Below are 6,946 nucleotides of genomic sequence, written 5' to 3'. Positions count from 1 at the left end.
GACCCTAAAAAGAGTCGTGCAAATCGTGCGGCATCTTTAGTCGGGTGATCAAATCACTGACTTGAAAGTAGCTTCAAAAGTTAAGGCGTAAGGTTAAGGCATTAAAGTTCAGTTCCCCAGTGAAAAGCCTCGCCCGAGAAGTTCAGATGAACTGAACACTTTGATCAATGAAGAAAATGGCGTTTATTTGCGACAGGAAGCCAAAGCACCGTACCTCCTTTTGTTCAACTGACTCAAAGGTGATAGGGTCAGTTTCAGTTCCTAGGTTTAGGCTGATAGTTGGATGGCTGATTGTTTCTATCAGCAGTGCTACATAGTAGGTGTATCATTACAATCAGCTCATGAGTCAGTATAAAACATGAAATCAGTTTTTACAGTATGATGCAATAAACTCACACTATTTTTTTTAGGAATAAAATGTGCAAAACCAGTGTTGTACACATTTTATACTCCACTTCTTCTTAATTGTTTTCCTAATACTTATAGATTTCTGTGCAAACTTCAGATAATATAATAGTTTGAATGAAAAGACGCAGGTTTGATCTTTATTTCCGTAAAGATAAGAGATAAAAAGATAAGATACAAAATGCCTGAATGGCAACGTCCCCATTAAAATTATCAGCAGAAGCCTGAGTTTGGTTCAACTGAGGACACCAGCGCAAGTGTAAACATCTTGAGAGCATCTTATGTTTGTACTCGAGTCTCAGGTTAGTGGATTTTAATGTTCTGAATCATTTTCGAGCAGAGGTTCAGATCTGAGACAGGTCAGGCTGCAGTTAAATATACAATTTAGCTGCGCTCTCTGGCCTGGTTTTGGGGCTTTACTTCCTCATAGTTCAGGGTCCCACAGACTCCAGTGATGTGCAGCTATGACAGCTGTAACTGCAAAACTCTTCCAGTGTTTTCCCTTTTTGGTTTTTCTGACTTTATTAAAACCTAATATGTGTGGAAGCATTGCAGTGATAACATTTCCTTTCTTCACAAACTGAGTTTACATGGACATAAATCAGAGTTATTACACCAAGTACGGAAATTCTATGGGTGTTTGTGGACTGTGTGCTACAAAAAATGAGCTTTGCTTTTGTTCGGCAAAAAGTCATTCACAGACAAACAAATGTAGAATTTGTTATCCGACGTAGTCGAAGAAACTCTCTGGGGTCTAACGGCCTCCAGAAACAGAAATCTAAATAGAGTACAGCACACACTTGTTTGTGTATTGATAGGAGTAGTGCTGCATGAAAATACTATCAACACCAATCACAGATATAAAGCACACAAAAATTAATTGGGTTTAACCACAAACCCCAAATAGAAGCAATGCGTCATTTTCTGTCATCATTTCGATATGGCAGCATGAGCAAGTCTGTCTCATGAGCTCAGCTTTCACTATGAGATTATATGTCTGGAAACAGCCAGTCAAGATCTGAATCAGCCTGGTCAGATAGAAATCAGCGAGAAGAGGGCAGGATGAGAATGAATGAGAAACAGAAGATAGCACGAGCACAGCCAGTCTTTTACCAGTAGTGGTGGAGGCTATACAGTAGTTACACAAAGCAGAGGAATGTAACAAAGTACTTTTACTCTAAGTATAAAGTACAATTTTGATGTCTACACCATCGCAATTCAGACGGAAGTTTATTCTATTTACTCCATGACATTTATGACACTTCTAGTAACTTTTAACCTAAAAACACATCAATGTGCTTATATGATATTATGCACCATTATAGTACGAATCCATCCAGTAGTATACAAAATATCTAAAATTGGCTCCACAATGTTCTACAATAATATGACACTGTGAAAGGAGCCATTCGCCATTCTGCAAAATGAGCACTTCTTTTGATACTTTAAGCATATTTTATTGATAAAACGTTTACTCTTTTGCATTAGTAACATTTTGAATTAAATACTTGGAGTATTTTCAGATCATGATAACTTGAGTCCACCAATGGTTCCACAGCAGTAGTTTCAGCAGTGGAAAGACTGTTGTCAGCAATAGCTGTCATATAAGTGGTACTTTCAGTAGTCATCTGTAGCAGTACAGAAGAAAGAGGACAGTAATCCTACAAAAAGAGGAAGCAGAAGGATAACTAGAAGCAGGGTAAAGGTGCAGTGTCATTATTAGAAGAAGTGACAGTATTTGTTTAACACTTAGCCTGCTGGTTGAGGCAGGAGAGACTACTAACTCAGTTAAATTTGTATTTTTACAGGGTTTTTATTCACCTGACAGTGAGAATCCACCAGTTATTGTTTTCACACGTGTAATTTTCAGGTTTTCTTATGAAAATGAATTATTTTTCACCGTTGTGTGATGCCAAGTAGTTACAGTGCTCTCCTTTCACATTGCTGCAGACTGCCTCTCTTTTACTGCAGCTCCCTCCTGTGGTAAAAAAGGGGGATAACATCAGTTGACTAAGCCAAGTATGCAGTTGCATTTTGCCACTCATCTATGGTTTAAACCTTTTTTGAAAATCATATGTTTTGTCATCTTCTTCACAATGAAAAATCTTCTCATGTAGTCTGAAATCCTTTATGATTGTGGTGGACAGTCTGTTACTGGAAAAAGCCCTTGACCCCTCTAAGATGTTTTCCTGTGAGACTTTTTATTTAATGTCCTCTGTCTAACAAATGGCAGCGGTCAGCTGCCATGAAGTGGCAGAAGGGCTCCCCCTGCTGTCTGTGAGCGGACAAACCTCTTTGGTAACAGTACAGCATAAAGTTGGATCGCCATTTGGCCATAAAAAAAACACACATGGTTGCACAACGGTGAACACATGAAGTAAACATATTAAGGTGTGATACTCATCCGTGGAGAGAGAAATATCTCCTCCATACCAAACCTAATGTGAGACCCATGAAGCTACATTTGAACGAGCTCAGAGGTTGTTTTTCTTGTTATCGAAGGCAAAGCAAGTGCTAAAAGTTCTATAATTATGTTCACCGCCCCCACACCCACCCACACACCACTGACACCAACACTGTTACACTCTGCACATTTTCTTGAACTGTGGCATTAGTTTGAAATAGAATAAATTAACATGCATGCAAGATACTTGGAATTCCAATGGAAAAAAATTTTGAACCTTTGACTTATAGCCCAGCTTGAAACTAAGTTTTAAAACATATCTGTCACCGTGCAGTGACTTTTCAGGAGGTTTATCCCTCCAGTTCTTCAACTGGCTTCTCTAATATCAGAGCTCTGATCGTTATCAGAACGCCGCGTTTCTCTCCGAACTCATCTGAACATTTACATAGCAGCGAGAGAGATGATGTTACTCGTTTCGTTCCAGGAAAAAGGAACAAGATGGCGTTCACAGGTGACAGAGCTAATCCACGCAGTCCCTCTGTGTGATCGAGCAGAAAACACCCCTCACCCTGAGATTTCATTAAAGGGAGTTCCTCGTATATCAGCACGGCGAGATGCACATTTGACTTCAATAGCAGGAAAAGCACATTTGTGCGGTAGCTAACGACATTAGCGATGGCTCTGTTCCATTTAGGAGTGTAAGCCATACCAGTGAGCTAGAATATTAGAGCCCTGGACCTGGAACACCTGAGTGAAATGAGGCCATGTTTTTTATCGTTTGCCAGCATTGCTCATTTGAGACATGAGCTATTTTGGTGTTGTTATGGTATAACACCAGAAATTCAAGTCATCCACTCCAGTTATGATGCAAAGACTACTATTCTAGACCAGGGAATGGATTAGGTTTTTATTTTTTTGGATGAAAAATAGTGCAACAACTCAAAGACAGAACAAATACTTCAGTATAGTATGTTTAATGAAAATGCAACAAAACCTGAGACCAAAACTCATCTGTTCTGCAGCGTGGAGTTGGCTCCATTTCTACTTTTTTATTCAGAAGTTACGGATCAGAGTTTTACCGCCAATATAAACATGCCTGGTATAATTGGTATAAAATGAGGGTGAGAGTGAGCATTATGTGCTACAGCTCATATTAGCTCATGAAGTTGTATGTTTGTCATTGTTTCTATGTATTGGAAAGAGAAGATAAAATCGACAGACCCAGACTGGAAAATGTCTAGCGTGGTCTAGAGTCGATAAAGATATCACCAAGAGTGAGGCAAGGCGCTTGTTTCCTTTACCACAATTAGTTTTCAGTTTCGCACATGAGAACAAAAGCTAATCGCTGCCTCAGGACCCTTTTCCCTCAGTGTGAGCCCACTGCCTGCACGACCACAGGTTTTGTTTTGCATGACTCTGTGGTAGCTTTTCATATCCTCACATCTACCACTGCAAACGCTCCTGCAAGAAGCATTTTCGTGTTTTATTTTAGCACAATCTTGCAATTTTTTTTTTTTTAGGTCTGGTTTCAGTGATCCAGTCAAAGGTTAACAGAAGAACTGCATCCTGAGAAACAAGAAAACTTTTGTTGATAGAATATTTACTTTCACATGCAATAATACATTAAACACAATGAGATACGGTTGTGAAATGCTTCCACATTAGCTTGTTTGCAACTTACAAGTTGTTGGCCATTTGACTGCATAATAGATAACACACAGTACACAGTATATATGCATATTATAATGGCTGATTTAAGGAATTATTACATTAAAAACTTCAATGACCAGCTGCACTTACTGCTGCACTGAAATTCAGCAATGCAGCAGTAAGCTGAAACTAAAACTCCCATAAAGAGTAAAACAGCATCTCTGCTCCGAACACAAAGACATCAAAACAGCCCACAGAAGAAAAACGTCAAACATGTGATATCCTGGTTGAGGCTGACAGAGGGCACTGGTGGTCTATCAAATATTCTCCACAAAAGGCCGTTTAGTGTGCAGAACTTATAAAGATCTTCTCCTGACAGCTTTATTAACAACTCACAAGTAGACATTCAAGAACCTGTAATATAAAGCATCCTAACAGTAGTGCAAGCACGTTAACCCTCCTCGGCCGATTGTGGAACGTATAATAAACACTGAAAGCTCAGGGTGTCGTTATTGAGGCCTTCAGTGGCACATGATTTGAATAGTGCATGCTCCAAACGATAATGTCCCACAATCCGAGGCTAGTTTAAGGAACATAAAAGTGACGTTACTTCAAAGCCTCATATCTCAAATTGATAGGTCATCATTTTGGATGGGAGAGCACTCAGCGCGCTTGCATTGAGCATGTGCGACCAATCAGATCATTAGAATGGAATCAATTAATATCACTGCTGAAATATTAAAGGAATGCTTTCAAACCCCACGTTTTAATACTGTGTGCGGGTGTGTGGTGGTAATGGTGATGAGGGGGCAGTGCTTGTGTGTGTGTGTGTGTGTAGGTGGAGCGCGGGCGGTTATTTAAGCCGCCCACGCACAATATTTTATGCCAGCATTTGGAGATGCAACCAGTGATATTGCTGCTGATAAAGGCCGGCCAATCCTCTGTTTGCTCGATGACTGCTGTGAATTTCTAAACAGGCGAAGCCAGTCCAGATCTGGTTTTGCTGTGATTGCTCTAATCACCCAGGCCTCCTGAGCTACCCACAGTGCTCGGTGCATATCATTTTGCATGAGCAATGGTGCAGCATTTCAAAGGAGGAGAGAGCTTTAGACGCATTAAAAATGTATAACACTGATGCAGAGTTGGCATATTTTGACAGGTAGGCAACCCATGTTGAAGCTAACGTTATGCACATGTGATTTTCCTTGATGGACAGCAAACTTTGATGCCACAGCATTGCAGTAGGTGTACATTCTGCAAATATCCAGCACCAACTGCTCCTTGTCTGGCTTTTTGCCTGTTGATATCTATATGAAACTTTCTTTATCAGTTACCGAACAAGTGGTGGCACACGCTTACAAAGACGATGCTAGCATGCTGATATTTGGCAGGTATGTTCAGCATCTTGGTTCGGCATATTAGCACGCTAACATTTGTAGATGACCACGAAACAGGAAGTAGAGCTGAGGTTTGAAAATGCATTCTCAGAAAATTTTTATTTTGATCTCACGTTGGCGCTAGATGAAAGGATAAGGTTGCTGCAATTCATCCGCAGGAGAACATGAATGTTTGCACTAAATCTATCACTTCAGTCTTTAGGATACGTCCTCTGGGCATCTTGAATATCTGTACTAAATTGTAAAGCAATGCATCCCATAGTCGCTGAGATATTGCAGCCTGGCGCAAAGTGGCGGACTGACGAACCGACTGACCAACACTGCCATCCCTGGCGCCGTGCCCCTCTCCTTTAATGTCGCCTCTGAGTGCTTCCTCCATTTTGCCCAAACAGACACAGCTTCTCAATTGGCAAGATGTTTTTTTTTTTCTTTTTTTTTTTCATAGCTGTAAAATTACACTTTAGTTTGAGCAGACAGCAGGATCCTGGCAACAGGGTGTTTTTATCCCCACCGTCGGCTCTTTTGATACCTATCTCTGTTTAGAGTGTCACAATCCAGCTTCCAGATCACTCACTGTGCTGTTTACTGTGTGCATTTCGAGCGCAGAAGCAACAAAGGCAAACTCGGTAGCACATACGGCAGAAACGGCGGCTGATGCAATTCTCATAACGTGGCGCTGAATCCTGACGGTAGCAGTGGATGTACGCGGTGTGTATGTGCACTCCGCGGTGATAAATGCTCGGACAGAAGGATCAGGACGTGCCGGTTGAGGAGATGTTGCTGTTACCCAGGAGCAATCACCGGGCTCTCTGTGAGGGCTTAGTCCCAGCAGCAACACCTACATGGGTGACTGACTAGCTGTTCCCAGTCACCGACAGCCACTCAACCCCACATAACACCAACGCCTCTCAAAGCCAAGCAAGGGTTTTTACTGAATCTATTAACTGAAAACAAGAGGTCGATATACAGTAGAGTGCTCAACAGAGCGCTGAGGGGCAATAACACCTCAGCGACATCGGTTATTTTAGCAACACATTGCATGCAGAGGCCGATTGTGATTTATGGAATTCAATATGGGGGTCAGGTTTTT

Source organism: Chelmon rostratus, chromosome 13 (assembly GCF_017976325.1).
Source record: "Chelmon rostratus isolate fCheRos1 chromosome 13, fCheRos1.pri, whole genome shotgun sequence".
In the NCBI taxonomy this organism is placed as follows: domain Eukaryota; kingdom Metazoa; phylum Chordata; class Actinopteri; order Chaetodontiformes; family Chaetodontidae; genus Chelmon; species Chelmon rostratus.
The sequence above is the reverse complement of the archived record's forward strand: the minus strand, read 5'-3'. Positions refer to the sequence as shown.